Source organism: Gymnogyps californianus, chromosome 12, assembly GCF_018139145.2.
Source record: "Gymnogyps californianus isolate 813 chromosome 12, ASM1813914v2, whole genome shotgun sequence".
Lineage (NCBI taxonomy): Eukaryota > Metazoa > Chordata > Aves > Accipitriformes > Cathartidae > Gymnogyps > Gymnogyps californianus.
This window is the reverse complement of record NC_059482.1, coordinates 19043480-19057365: the sequence shown is the minus strand read 5'-3', so window position 1 is coordinate 19057365 and position 13886 is coordinate 19043480. Positions and strand designations below refer to the sequence as shown.

The 13886-nt window shown below is 49.5% G+C and overlaps 2 long non-coding RNA genes across 2 annotated transcripts in view; both read left to right on the top strand.

The window, feature by feature from the left end:
* Positions 1-3927, top strand: part of LOC127021344 (uncharacterized) — a 335345-nt gene extending 331418 nt beyond the window's left edge. The window contains exons 5-6 of the long non-coding RNA XR_007767197.1: positions 1939-2120; positions 2837-3927. This is a non-coding gene — a long non-coding RNA (uncharacterized LOC127021344). The remainder of the gene's footprint in view (positions 1-1938; positions 2121-2836) is intronic.
* A 1030-nt stretch (positions 3928-4957) lies between these two features.
* Positions 4958-13886, top strand: part of LOC127021343 (uncharacterized) — a 32281-nt gene continuing 23352 nt past the window's right edge. Inside the window, exon 1 of the long non-coding RNA XR_007767196.1 lies at positions 4958-5113. This is a non-coding gene — a long non-coding RNA (uncharacterized LOC127021343). The remainder of the gene's footprint in view (positions 5114-13886) is intronic.

Here is a 13886-nt window from a genome sequence, read left to right as displayed (position 1 = left end):
AAGCTGTTCTGTTGGTTCCCAACTTTGAAGCAGTTTCCTGCTCTTCCATGGCATGAATTTTTAACTCATCCATTGAAAGCATATGGGCTTTTCCTAGCAAGCAAGTGAATCTACAAGCTTGGAAAGGCATGTGAACCAGAGTTTGAATCTCAGCCAAACAATTTGTTCTGGCTTTAATCAAGATGTCTTCTTTCAACTTCAAATATCATTTTTTAAAAACCCATATCAAAACTTCTAGTGTCACGCTATGAAATCAATAAATGCTCCCAGTCATTCAACTCAGAAATACTTCAGAGCAGTCTGAGTGATAGCCATTATTTTGTTTTTAAAAATATTCATCAAAGCGATGCAGTTAATATGAAGGCAAAACAAAATTAACAGCAACAAAGAAATGTGTCAGTTACATTTTGAACTTGCAAAATCCTACAAATTCTGCTACTAGTTTTGCATTCAAAGTTTCTTTTTTCCCATTCCTGTATTGACACCTTTTAATATTTCCCTTTTTTTTGTTCTCATCATAACTAGTAACTTAGTTATGCAAATGCTGGTTTAATGTAGTCATTTGATTCATCGAATAGTTGATGTTATTTCACACCTTAAGGAAACAGTTACATTTTTGGCCTAGATTCTCCTACACACAGTCCTGTGTGAGGAACCTGTCCTGACTCAACAATGCACTTTAATTGTGTGTTGAAGTCTCATCAACTTCCACGGCTCTACGTTTAAAGCTAAGTATGTGATTATGGGCATTCCTGAGTAAGGGTCATGGAGTTTTATCTTATTCCATAAATATTTCAATGGAAAACCAATGGAAGCGTTCATGAGTAAAGTTTCAATGTAAATAAGAGTTTTGAGATCTTGTCCATTTGTTATAGCAACCACTATCCAATTTTATTGTGTGCTATAATGGTACTTAAATTTATATACTAGAGATACTTGGACTGTAAAGATTTTCACAAGTGATTATTTTTAAATACTCATTAACATGATTTCTAGAATTGGTAAAAAGAATTCATGCTATATCTATTTTACAGTAGATCGATCTGTTTTTTGTTAGATTCAGATCACTGAGGTTTATTTTATAATTCTGAAGACAGGTAACTAGCAGGGAGGGGCCCATCTGTATGTAGCTTTGGGTGAAGTCATCTCACCTAGCTTTAGACATCTACAACACAGACTCCTGATTTAGTCCCCCTGGGCTCTCCTCACAGTCAGTAGAGCAAGATCAGCACTTTCAGTGTGTCAATCCTCTGATTAGTTTTAGACATTGATTTTAGGAGGAAATTAATCATGTTGGAAGGTGCCTTTTCTTGCTATGGACTATAAAAGTGTTCAGGGCTGAGGTTCACTCACACCTTTTTCTTTTATTTGAGGTGTCCTACAGTACCTCCCTGGCCACCAGCTGCTGCCCCAGTGCAGGTCTCTCAAAGATCCTGTGTCCCATGGGCATAGCTTGGATGCCCCAGAGGGGGTCTAAGATGCCATAGAGGCCTCTTTTTAGGTGACTGAATCCCTACCGGATGTCAACTCAGATACAGGTGCTACCTCCAGGTCAGGTGGAGCCTATGTAGTGGGCCCGTGAGAAAATGGAGCATATTCAGAGCCTGGAAGGTTTGGGCTGAACAAAACCTGGGAACATGTTCTACAGGAAAAAGATTTAGGGAAAACTATGGCAGCAGCTCTTGTCTTTTAAGTTGAAAACCTTGACATCAGACCTCAGCAGCTGGAGAGTTTAAGCAAAGAATATCCAATGGCTTGATTCCCAGGACTTCTACTGCACAGTGTGTTTAAAAAAAAAAAAATTAAAAAAAAAATTGGAGAAAACTATGTTACTAAGGCTGGTAAGGCCCTGATGTTCGGTTTTGCCCATAGAGAAGCAATGAGAAAAGGCAGAGTGAGACTAATTAGTCTGTTTTCTCCTCCTGTCTCCCCATGCAGGGCGATACCGCAACATGAACGTATCTTGCTGTTCCATTATTGTCTCTGCTCTGCTGAGTTTTCCCACCTTCTCCACTGGCAGGGATTCAGTGGCAGAGAGCAAGGCCTCCCTCGGTGAACCATCAGAGACCGGGCTCTTTCTGTTTCTTGTGTGAACTGAAGTGCCAGCAGCCAGCCAGCAGGTTGGTAAAATTTGTGCAATTATCCACAGATTTCTGTATTACACTATGGTGGTGTAAGCTGCTTTGTGGATTGTGGTTCCCCCTGCAACCCAGGGCCTGGCCAGTGCCGGGGGCCGCTAGCCTTGTGCTGGCCTTGTGCCAGTGGCAGGAGTCCCCCCATAAGTCTCCTTGGCCACTGCTTTTCATGCCCGGTTACTGGTGCCCAGAGTGCCGGGCTTTGCCCCAGCTTCGGCACCACCCTTGGGCCTTCTGCAGCCCCAGTGGCAATCTATAGCTCAATTTCAATTTGTGCTTGTCTAAGATGCACTTCTATCCCTCTCTGCCTTCTCCCCTCCTCTGATAAATTTACCTTGGTGGGTTGGAGACATGTAGGGGTGCTTACTGACACGGTTCCTACATCTTGGTCTGCAGATAGCAGCTTTCACCTTCTTGTGTTGGTTCCTCAACGAGTCTCTCATGAAATGACGGATATCTCAGTCTCTGTACATTTTTAAAATAAGAATGGTAACATGTAACTCAAATGCAGAGTAAATCCACTTGTCTGATGTGAAAAAAGGAGATAGCTAATGAAGAATTAGTTTAAATGAGAAGCAGTGAAAACACATCTATCTGAATGCATTGTGCTGGGAAAATTTTCAAAATGGAGTATAAACAGCTTTCTTAGCACCAAGGTACCCTGCCTGGGACTCTAACATGTTTCTTCTCATGTTTAACAGTACTGCCACCACCAGTTTCCCATCCTCTTGTCCTGATGCAATCCCCAGTGATAAGCACCAGCTCTAGCTGAACGCAGGTCATCCAGAAATGGGACCCAAATGCATGTATACTAGTTGCATGGGAACTTGCTGAGAATGGAGTACTGCCAAGGGAATGATACCATCAATAAGAAAATGGGAACTTGGGTGTAGAATTATTTATTTACTATTTATCCATGGCTGTGTCTTGGTTTTTTTAGTTGCAGCAAAGAGTGACTACTGTGTAGTGTTACAACTTTGTTCTGTAAGGTTTCTCAAGAATGAGACATCTGCGGAACCTTAAGCCTCTGTGATGATCATTAAGCCCCTGGAAGAAAACTAAAAGGAATGTTCAAAATCCAGATACAAGCTGATTATGGTTTAGAGCTGGACACTTTACTCCTGGTGCTCAGGCATAGGACTGGGGTAGGGTTAGGGGTGAGGAAGCGAGGACTTTCAGAGCTGAGTTTCCAGAGTAGTCCTGTTCATCCCAGAAAGTCTGTCTGTAACTGGTGTTCCAGCATCATCTCTGACTAGAAAAAAGAAGTTCTCCCAAAGGATGTTTCAGCAGTGGCTGGTGAGCTCCAGGAGAGGCTGTCCTCTCAGGTCTGGCAAGCAGATTTACCTTTAGTTTCTCAACAAGTGTCTGCCCTTTGTTTGACTGAATTTTTTTCTAACCATGAATTCTGACTGCTTTGTAGTTTTAATTCGTTGTTCAATACTGCTGTTTTGGGGAATTTATGAACTCTTTGATCCTCTCTTCTCCTTACAAAAAGGATTTAAGAGTGGGACATTGTGTAATGGTATGTGCACTTGGCACAGCAAGCAGTAAATAGGATGTTTTTCGCTAGCTACATGATTTGTAGTATGTTTCATCTTCCGTCTTCCATATTGTAATTATTTCAGCATCTCTGTCCTTCTTGTCCGTTATACTACCTTCCCCAGCAGCGTGGAAGCGAGCATGTTGTACACAAGGATCACCCATGTTCCAGCTGCTTTCCTCACCTGAGGCCGGGGTGTGGGGCACTGGGAGTGCAGAAGCTGGGGAGAAGAAGAGGGAGGCTGAGCACAACATGGGAGACTGGGAATGCCTCAGGTTTGGGAAAGGTGGAAAAGAACATCCGCACATGCGATCTTAACTTTGCACCAGTCGCTGGAGTGTTTTGGCCGTGGTGAGGGCAGTGTGTCTTTGCCAGCGGGCAGAGTAGAGCGGACCCTCAGGGAGAGCATGAGAGCCTACACGCAGGAGTTTGTTGATGCTGGAGTATTAGTGCAGGAAGAGTGGCTTACTTGTGAAGGCTTGTCTGTGAGATGTAGTACAGAGAGCAAGACAGCAGTTTAGGGTGAAGGGTGGGCAGTTTTTAGGTAGGTTTTGGGCAGTTTGTAGGTACCTGTTAGCTGCAGCATGGGGGCAAAGTTGACTTTGGATTGCTTGACTTCCACAGCAGTTGGATTGCTGTGGAAAGCTAATCAGAAGTTTGCTTCTGCAAGTGACCTTGAGACTCCAGATCCAGCTGGCTGCTTTCGGCCAGGGGGGATCCAGGACGGAGCACCCCGGGCGGGAGAGGGGCCTCTGCAGCCGCTGGTGTGTGCCAGATGCTGGGGGCCGGGCCGGGGCCGGGGCTGGGGCAGGGCTGGGATGAGGCAGGAAACACAAGAGTGGCTTTGAGGGACGGGAGCCCCGGGCTGACCGTTGGGCAGGGCTCGGATGATGGCGGTGGGGCCGAGGGTGACGCCAGGGCAGGGGAGCGAAGGGGGGCCTGAGGGCACAGCGCCGGCTCCGGAGGGGAAGCGCGGAGGCGGCGCGGGGAGAGGACAGCGCCGCCGTCGGGGCGTGAGGGGCGGCGGCTGCCGTACCTCAGGGCGGGGGCGGCGCCGGGGGCTTCGGCGGGAAGCGCTGAGGTAACTCCGGGCGGGAACGGCGCCGGGGGGGCTTCAACGGGAAACACTGAGGTACCTTGGGGGGGGGACGGCACCGGGAGGGTTCAAAGGGAAACACTGAGGGAGCGGACGGTGGGTAGGAACCTTGAAGCACATCAGATGTGCCAACGGTGTGTTTTGGGCAGAAAGTGCTGAGGTAACACATCCTGGTCGAGTGGGGAAGAGTGGCCTCCCAGCATGTCCGCAGGCTTGGGTTAGCTGTGCTTGGGGACAGGGACACTGAGGTTGTTAATCCTGTCCTAAATATTTCTCTCTCTTTCGCAGCACCTCATTGGGCAGGGAAGGAAATGGACAGGAAAACCCTATTCCACAACACAGGTACCGCTTATTACTCTTGGTGTCAGCTGAAAAACAGTTCCTATCTTGTCCTTAAACAGCTTCTGCTTGCACAGTTCTCCCAGGGAGAACACACATTCCCCAATAAAATGCCATATTAAACCGTAGGGTGTGTGCTTTGCAACTTCCAAGCCAATCTCTGCATTAGCTCACACCTACAATATCGCACCACACATGGGATTTTAACTTTGCACCAGTTGTTGCTGTGTTTGGCTTTGGTGAGGATAGTGTATATTCATCAGCTATTACTGTAGGGTGGACTCTTATGTAGAAAATGAAATTTTTGATGCAGGGCCTGGTTGATGTTGGAGTATTACTGCAGAAAGAGTGGCTTACTTTGTGAAGGCGTGTCTGTGAGATGCAGTGGAGAGAGAGAGCAGTTCAATGTGAAAGGATGAAATCTGGAAAGTTTGTACATACATTGCGGTTTAGTTTGAAAAGATGAAATCTGAATAGTTTGAAAGTAGATTTTGGACAGTTGTTAGTTGGACAGTTGAACAGTTGACTTTGCCTGGGTGGTGCAACTGGATTGGTGTACAAAACTAATCAAAAGAGGGCTTTTGCACGTGACCCCGAGACTCAAGATCCAGCTGGCTACTTTAGGCCTTTTCACTCAATCTAGCTGGGCTGAGGAGGGCCGTGCATGGCTGCACTGCTACCAGACTCCAATGGAGTGAAGTGCTACAAGCTTAAAGCCCAGAAAATTCAAAAACAAAAGGTAAGGACTGTGGAAATTTCTGGTATTGAACTATGACATCTGTAACACTAAATTCGGTCGAGCACACATACACTTGCTGGAGGGCATGCCAGGAAGCACTGCTGCTGTGTGAAAACACTCTGGTGAAGGGGCTCCTAAAGGGAGAGGGGGGTCTGTATGGGTCTTCCCTTCTGGGGTACCAGAATCCCTTAGGTAATACAGATTTTTGGCGTGGTAGCTCTGCCCTGTACATGTGATTTGCTGGGGTCGGGGAGAATCACGATTCCCTTGGGCAGCACAGAACAGCCCCTGGAGCAGGGCATGTCTCAGTGCATTGGTACCTATTAATTTTGATCTACTTTGCTACTGTGTACGCTTAGGATGGCAATTGTAGCATGGAGGAGGTGCCTCAGCCATAACTAAGTTACTGTTCATCGGCTAACATGTTTTCATGAACACTTTGTTGTTTTTCTTTTCGTACCTGCTAATGTGATATAGCGAAGGCTATTCCGTACTGTGCATGCAAAGCAAAATTAAGTCTGGCAGGCAGCCCAGGAAGCCCTGCCACGTGTCCCAGCTGCTCGCAGCACTCACAGAGTGCTCTGTTTCCCCAACTTTGCTGCTGCACGTTTTTCTCCAGCCACTCGCAAACAACAGAGATCTTGTGGTCAAGAGCTTCCTGATGATTTGGCATAGAGGTGTAAACAGATAAAGTTCATGAAGATAGTTTTTTGTAGAGATGGACTGAGTTTGCAATTCAATTTTTTTCCCTCTTGTTGTGGTTTAACCCCAGCTGGCAACTAAGCACCACACAGCCGCTCGCTCACTCCCCCCACAGCAGGATGGGGGAGAGAATCAGAAGAGTAAAAGTGAGAAAACTCATGGGTTGAGATAAAGACAGTTTAATAGGTAAAGCAAAAGCCATGCACGCAAGCAAAGCAAAACAAGGCATTCATTCACTACTTCCCATCGGCAGGCAGGTGTTCAGCCATCTCCAGGAAAGCAGGGCTCCATCACGCGTAACGGTTACTTGGGAAGACAAACACCATCACTCTGAACATCCCCCCCTTCCTTCTTCTTCCCCCAGCTTTATATGCTGAGCATGACGTCCTATGGTATGGAATATCCCTTGGGTCAGCTGGGGTCAGCTGTCCCGGCTGTGTCCCCTCCCAACTTCTTGTGCACCCCCAGCCTCCTCGCTGGTGGGGTGGGGTGAGAAGCAGAAAAGGCCTTGACTGAATAAGCACTACTCAGCAATAAGGAAAACATCTCTGTATTATCAACACTGTTTCCAGCACAAATCCAAAACATAGCCCCATACCAGCTACTGTGAAGAAAATTAACTCTATCCCAGCCAAAACCAGCACACCTCTATTAATTTCAAAGATGAATGTGCCAGACTCCTCCCTCCACAGGTGAAGTCAGCAAATTGGCAGGGACATTACAGAGACTTACTTTCAGGAAAAGGGGGGAAAATGATTTATTTTTTTTTCCTAATTCTGAGCACCATTACCCCTCACCTCTGAACCAAGAAAGACTTTACGTGGTGTCATAATTTAGCAAATTACTTCCTCAAAGGAAGGTCAAACATTTTACCATTCGATCAATAGGAAGCAACTTACAAATCATGTGTATTGATCATTGTAATCATTCAGAGGAATGTAGGGCAGACACTAAAATCACATGCACTTAGTCTTAATTGCCCCCATTAAAGCAATTATGCCCCAAAACTGTCATTGTCTAATGCTATGCACACTACCCAGCATGGTAACTTTTAGCCATACATATTTAATCATAAATCAGCCTCTTATGTCTGTTGCACTAAAGACCTACAATATTGCTGTAATTATGCAAATATAACTATGTCTTTTTTCATCAACGTGTAAGATTATGTTGCTTTTGGGAGCCAAGTGGAGGAAAAGAAGCCCCTATATTAATGCAGCTGGTATTTAATACATATATTTTACAGCTGTGCTATGTGTTCATGACACAAGTACTTAAAGTGACCTGAAATTGCTAATGAACAGAGAGCCTTTGTAAAAGCAGTCACAGGTCAAGGACTTGCAGATAAAACTTGTTGAGCAGTACATTGATGGTAGGCTTGTGTCAGGAGAGTGCTATTTGTTCGAGGATGTTTATAAACATTATTTTCCAGAGGATCATTTCAGCTAAAAGTGTCTCAGACAAATACCAGTGTGGTAGCATTAAAATAAATGTTTTCTGATCTTGTAAACGTAAGGTAGGTGCCTTTTTTCCTTTTGTCAAGGAAGCCAATGTGTAGTCTCAGGAAAGTTTTGTTTTGATTTGTTCCCACAATCTCCACTGTGGGAACTGAAAGATTGGTCAGGAGTTTATTCCTTCTACCATTCCAGAAAACATTTCTAAACAGATCTGGAAAATGGACCATTCTTGGTATGTTATATACCTTGTATTTTGCAAACAAGAATGTTTGAAATTACAATTATTACGTAGCATGGGACAGCCAAATTTGCTCTTCACAGAGAATATGAGCTAAAGTCCCTTAAAGTAGTGAGAGCTTTTCTCCTGCCTTCCAGGGCTGAGATCTAGACCACAAAATAGGTACAGTGGCCCATTGGTCTGATGGGGTCAGTGTTAGGTTCTGGCCAGCCTCAGACAGTTCCCATGCAGCTCTCCAGAAATAGATATCTTCTAATGCAGCCCAGAACAGAACGGGTCGTGGAAAGCAAAAAATACACAAGACTGAACTGTAACACAAAGAGGCAGCAAAAGGAAGGAGTTTGCGCATTGCTTCACCTGGAGCCTGCTTTTAATTCTTGACTCCCCTCTGAAGGAGCGCAGAACGGGCCACGTTCTGGCTTTGCCTGCAGAGGCACAAAGGGAAGGCGCAGAGAGGGAAGACAGGCTGCTGCAATTGCCAGGCACCTCCGCGCTACCATTTCCTGCTCCTCTGAGCTTTATTGGAGCCTGAAATATCACATCATTTCAGCGAGTGTTGATCACTACATCAGTAGTTCTGCAAAATGTTCTTGTTGCACCTTCTCAGTCTTCAGCACAGTGGGCTGCTGACACGCGGGCCTGAGGGTACTTCTGCGAAGCCCCAAAAGGTAATGAGAGAAGCTGCCTTTTTGGCAGCGGGCTCCAGCTAAGGCATGTGCACCTTTGCTGGGAGATGTGCGAGTTGCAGATCCCTCAACAAGCTTCATTGCTGCAGGAACAGGGAACGGTGCATGGAACCTAAGAGCTAAATTGATTTGATCCTGGGAGGATCTCTGACTCCAAATCTCAGGCAAATTTATTTTAACAAGTTTTTGAGAATGTCAACAATGTTTCTGATCTTCTGGGGTTCTTAACCTGTTCAAAGCAGCAGTATGTAGAGCATAAGATACCTTGTCAGTCACGGTTAAAAGGGGGAAAGTATGTCATTTCTCTCAGAAGCCCTTAGCCCCAAAATAGTGATTCAAGCATTAAACCCTGATCAGAGGAGAAAGCCCCAAGCTATTTCAGTGGAGGAAAAAGAACATAAAATTTATGGGCTCAAAATGGTAGCATCAAATCTGATCAGAGCACCATTTAGGTTACAGGCTAGCCCTGGATACGGCCAGTTTGGGGGCACGTTGCCCATCTCTCCCTGCACGGCCGGGTGGCGAGGGGCTGCAGCGTGCCTGATCGCTCAGGAATCCCGGCACTTCCTGCACTCGTTCGTTCTTTCAAGTAGCAATGAAGTTGTTTGGCTGGATCCTTTATGAAAGTCAAAATTGGTTTGTCATTTTCTTTTCGCTTCTCACACCTTATCTAGTTTCTACATTCTTCCCACTTCAGTAGTCAAAGTGATTGAAAGCCGAAAACTGAGCAGATCTGTCCCTGCAGCAACTTTCCTCGTGTTTCTCATTTACCGTTTTATCAAACAGGCTCTTTGTCTCTGCAGTGCCCTGATGTTGCCTCTGTTACACGGAGATATTCTTCAGGTCATGGGGGTTAAAAGGGGGCTAAAAAGGAGATCATATTGGACTTGCTTTACACAGACATGTAGCATTAGACCCAACGCCCAATAGAGGAAAGATATACTACTCCTATTTGATGAGCAGCAGGCCAATAAATTCATTAATCATCATTTTATGCCTCATCAAACACTTCCCAAGTTCCTCCATGGGAGTTATACAAATTAGCCACTGAAAAGGCAGTAATTTTAGTTTAGCTAGGTAAGTGCTTTTTGATTGCCTTCCTGAACAATGCTTCCCTTGACAAGCTAATAAATCAGCCCTTTCTGAATCAGAAGTGCAGCAAGTGCGAACAATAACTCCACATAGTTTCTCCGCTGATTTCAGCTGGAAGGCCTAAGAGGATGATCTGGGATCAAAGTCTCTTACTTTATTGCAGAGCAAAAGCTTTCTTTATGAAGAAGAGCTACAGAGAAATGAGGGAAGGGGGGATTTTTTTAATCAATTAATGAGAGAAAAAGTCTTGAAACAAAAAGGAGGCCTAAGTCTCCGATTGCAGGGATGCCGGGAGGCCGGCAGGGTGGCAGGGCGGCCCGGGCAGGAGCAGACCCTGCCGCAGGTGAGGCTGGAGGCGTAAATCGAGGGGCTGTTCCTGTGGAGAGCTGCGGATTACCAGGGCGAGTCAGAATAGAGACTGTAGTTAATCTGCGACCAATTGATTCCTTGAGTGTTTCAGGTATTTGTAGCGTAGGTTTAGATTTGTTGGGTGGCTTTACAGTGGGAAGCCTTGAGGCTGTGCTGTCTTATCTTTTTTTCAAATTGCTGCCTTTGACAGTATCATTTTTTTTAACTTGGCCGTAAATCATTTCACTAATCAGCTGTCACCAGCCAACATGCATACATTGGCATTCAGCCGGAGAATTTGTTTTGGAAGGCCTTTAGCAACAAAAACTGTGTTTGTATCAATAACCGTCTGTTAATGTCTCATGCATACGGATGTAGAACACGGGGAGGAACAAGGGGAGACAGCAGTAACGGAGAACAATTTGGTGGTGGGAAGGGGGGCAGAGCATTAATTGCCTCGTACGGCGCAGGCTCCCCCCGCCCCGCCGCGGCTCAGGTGAGGCCGTTACCTGCGGCTCCGCCGAGCCGGGCTGCGCGGGGCTGCGCGCCGTGCCGGGAGCCCGCGCGGAGCCCAGCGCCGCCCGCCGCGGCGGAGTCCGAGGCTTCCCCCTCCCCGAGTCTAGACCCGAGGTATTTTAAGTACAGCGTGTCTCTTCTCCTCTTCATTAACTTTCCCTCCACACATCACTGCATGCCTCTGAAAATAACTTGGCAAACTGGGAGCCGTTTATCTCTTTTATCTTGGGACCTGATCCAATTAAATAAGTGCACATTTACATTTGCATCCATCAGGCATGAGCGTGGAGAGGTCTGTGGTTTGCTTTAAGCAAATAAAAGCCAATTTCGCTGGAAAAGAGGTGTCTGGACCAAGACCCCCCGTCCCGGCCGCAGGGGTGAGCCGAGCCCGGCGGGCCTGGCAGGCGGGCGCAAGGCAACGCTGCCCGCCGGCCGCGGGCACGATGCGGCCCCGAGCCGGGCCCCTTGCCGGGCTGGACGCGCAGCGCTGCCACGGCAGAAAGAGGTGGTTATTGCACAAGTGCCTGCATCAGCCCGAGCCGGGCTCCCGGCACGCTGCGAGTTCGCACATGCTCTAATTATAACAGATGAGTAACGCCGTGCGGAGGACATTTACTTTCTGGTAGTTGGATGTGAAGAGATTTCTGGCTGAGGAGGCTGGCAGCGCCCGGCGGCGGAGCCCCGGGCCGGGAGCTGCTCCGGCCGGCCCGGCGGGGCAGGACCCCGGGGCGTTGCTGGGCGCCCCCGCTCCGGCCTCCCGCCGCGTTTGGCCCCGCTGGGCTGAACCGGCAAAGATTTCCCTGCCAGCAAACGTGCAAGGGGAGGCGAGAGGGGCTTGGGCAGCCCCTGGCCGCCGCCCCGCCGCGGGGGCCCCTGCGCCTGCAAATCGGTCGTGAAAATAATGCGGGGCGCTCCCGTTGAGTAATGGGTATTAAACAAACGCAGCCGCCCCCAAAAAGAGGGCCGGGGGGGCGGGGAGCGGGATGCGAGGGGACCTGTCCGGGCCGCAGCCGGGCCGTGGAGCCGCACCTCCTGCGCGGCTCTCCGCGCCTTTGCGATACCCGCTGCCTCCAGCCCCTTGCGGGAAGCAGCCCCAGAGCCCGGCGCAGCCCTCCCGAAGGACCCCGCGCCTCCGCGGCCGCGCAGGGAAACGCTTCTGCCTTTGGTGGAGAAGTAGAAGCGCCCATGTTGGGGGGACCCATGTCTCCTCGGGTCAGCGTTAGGCGCTCCCGTGGAGGTAGCGCCGAGGGTGCTGGCTGTGGCGGGGGCCGCATCGGGGGGGAGCCGAGGGGGCATTAGGCCCGGGGGCTCCTGCCGGAGCTGGAAGCGGCGCTTTGGGGCTGCCGGCGGGGAAGGAGGCGCCCTGCGGGGCGCTGTCGGGCAAGAAAACGCAGCGCCCGCGCAGGAGCCCTCTCCCGCGGCCGCCCCGTCGGGCAGGGCCGGCACCTCGGCCAGGCGCGGCCCGTCCCTCGCCGGCCCTGGGCGAGCCCTTTCTCCGGCAGAGAAAGGTCCTCGGGCCGGGCCGCGCCGCCGGGCGGCCGGTTCCGCGCCCGCGGAGGCGCGGTGGAGGAATGCGGGGACAATGCGCCATCTGTCACCGCCGGGCCGCGCCGCGGCCGGGAGCGCCGCCGAGGGCGCTGATTTATGCTGAATGCGCCTTAGAAGATCTCGATGTAGACTTTGTCTTTCTCTGTCAGAGCCAAGTAAAAAGAAACAGCTGGCCTGAATTTTTAGCACCCATAATTAATTAAGAGCTTCATTCCTGGGATTTGATGATTCAATAAAGCAAGACCCTTATTCCCCTATGTGATTCCAGTGAATATCTACTCCACTCCAATCCTTTTGGGTCCCAAGATAGGGCAGATTAACACTCTTTTTCTGTGGGAGAGAGGGGAAAAAATGCCTCAAGATTGCATCTGAGGCGCACACAAAAGGTAAATTCAAAACTGCCACTTGTTCTCTGCAAAGGCTCCTTATTCTCCGCTATTGATGTATTTGTGCCAGGTTTTAAGGAAACCAGAGGGGGGATGAGGAATTAACATATTGCTCATTTGGAAAAACAGCCGGTTCTGGTTTTGGTAACACTTGTTCCCTTGCCAGCCACAGATGTCCTTACTAATAATCTAGGCAGGTCACAAAAAGAGGGGAGCAGGGGGGCGGGCTCCCCTGGCACTCCCGTGCCGCTCCGAGGCTGCCCCGAGCCCCGGGCACGGCGGCTGCTGCTGCTGGGGCGGGCGGTGGCCGCGGAGCCGGGCGCACCGCACCGCCGGCCGCAGAATACCCGCGGCTGAGGACCGGCGCTGTGCGCCGACGGGGCCGGGCCGTGGGGCCGAGTTTTCCTTTTTTACCTTTTTTTTTCTTTTTTTTTAAATTCATCTACTGTTTAGGTTGAAGTTCCTGTACTTTTCCGTACTGCAAAACCCTGTGATATTTTTTAGTCGCCTCCTTTAAACTTGCTGACCGTGTGATTTCCCGTGTTCTCTTGGCGGAGGGGCTTTCAAGTAGTTTCTAGGCGCGACAAGAGAAGATGCTATTCAGATCCTCTTACCGGGCTGTGTCGGGGGGAGAAGCCCAATAAGCCAATTAGACGCGACCGCGCCGTCCCGGCCGCCGCGGAGGCTCCGCGCCGCGCGGGAGCCCCGTAGGTTAATCGGGACAATTGGAAAAGCAACACTCGCGGGGAGAGCAGCGGGGGGGATGTAAACACGGTCCGGGGTGTTGAGGGTCTAAATTAGGATTTGTTTTGTTTTTAAGCGTGAAAGAGGAAGCAGCAGGGCTGCGGGCTGCGCTAGGCTCCCCGCCTCTCCCGCCCTCCGTCTCCGCGGTTGAGAAGCGGGGCTGGAGGTACAGGGGGGTCCCGCTGTCCCCGCCGCAGCTCGGGGGCTGTGCTGGCTGCCAAGCGCACCCCCAGCTCTGTCCGTCGTCCTCCAGGACGGAGGGAAATTTACCGTGGATGGGACCGCTGGCTGCAGCCCCGGGCTCCCTGCCCCGCCCGGGG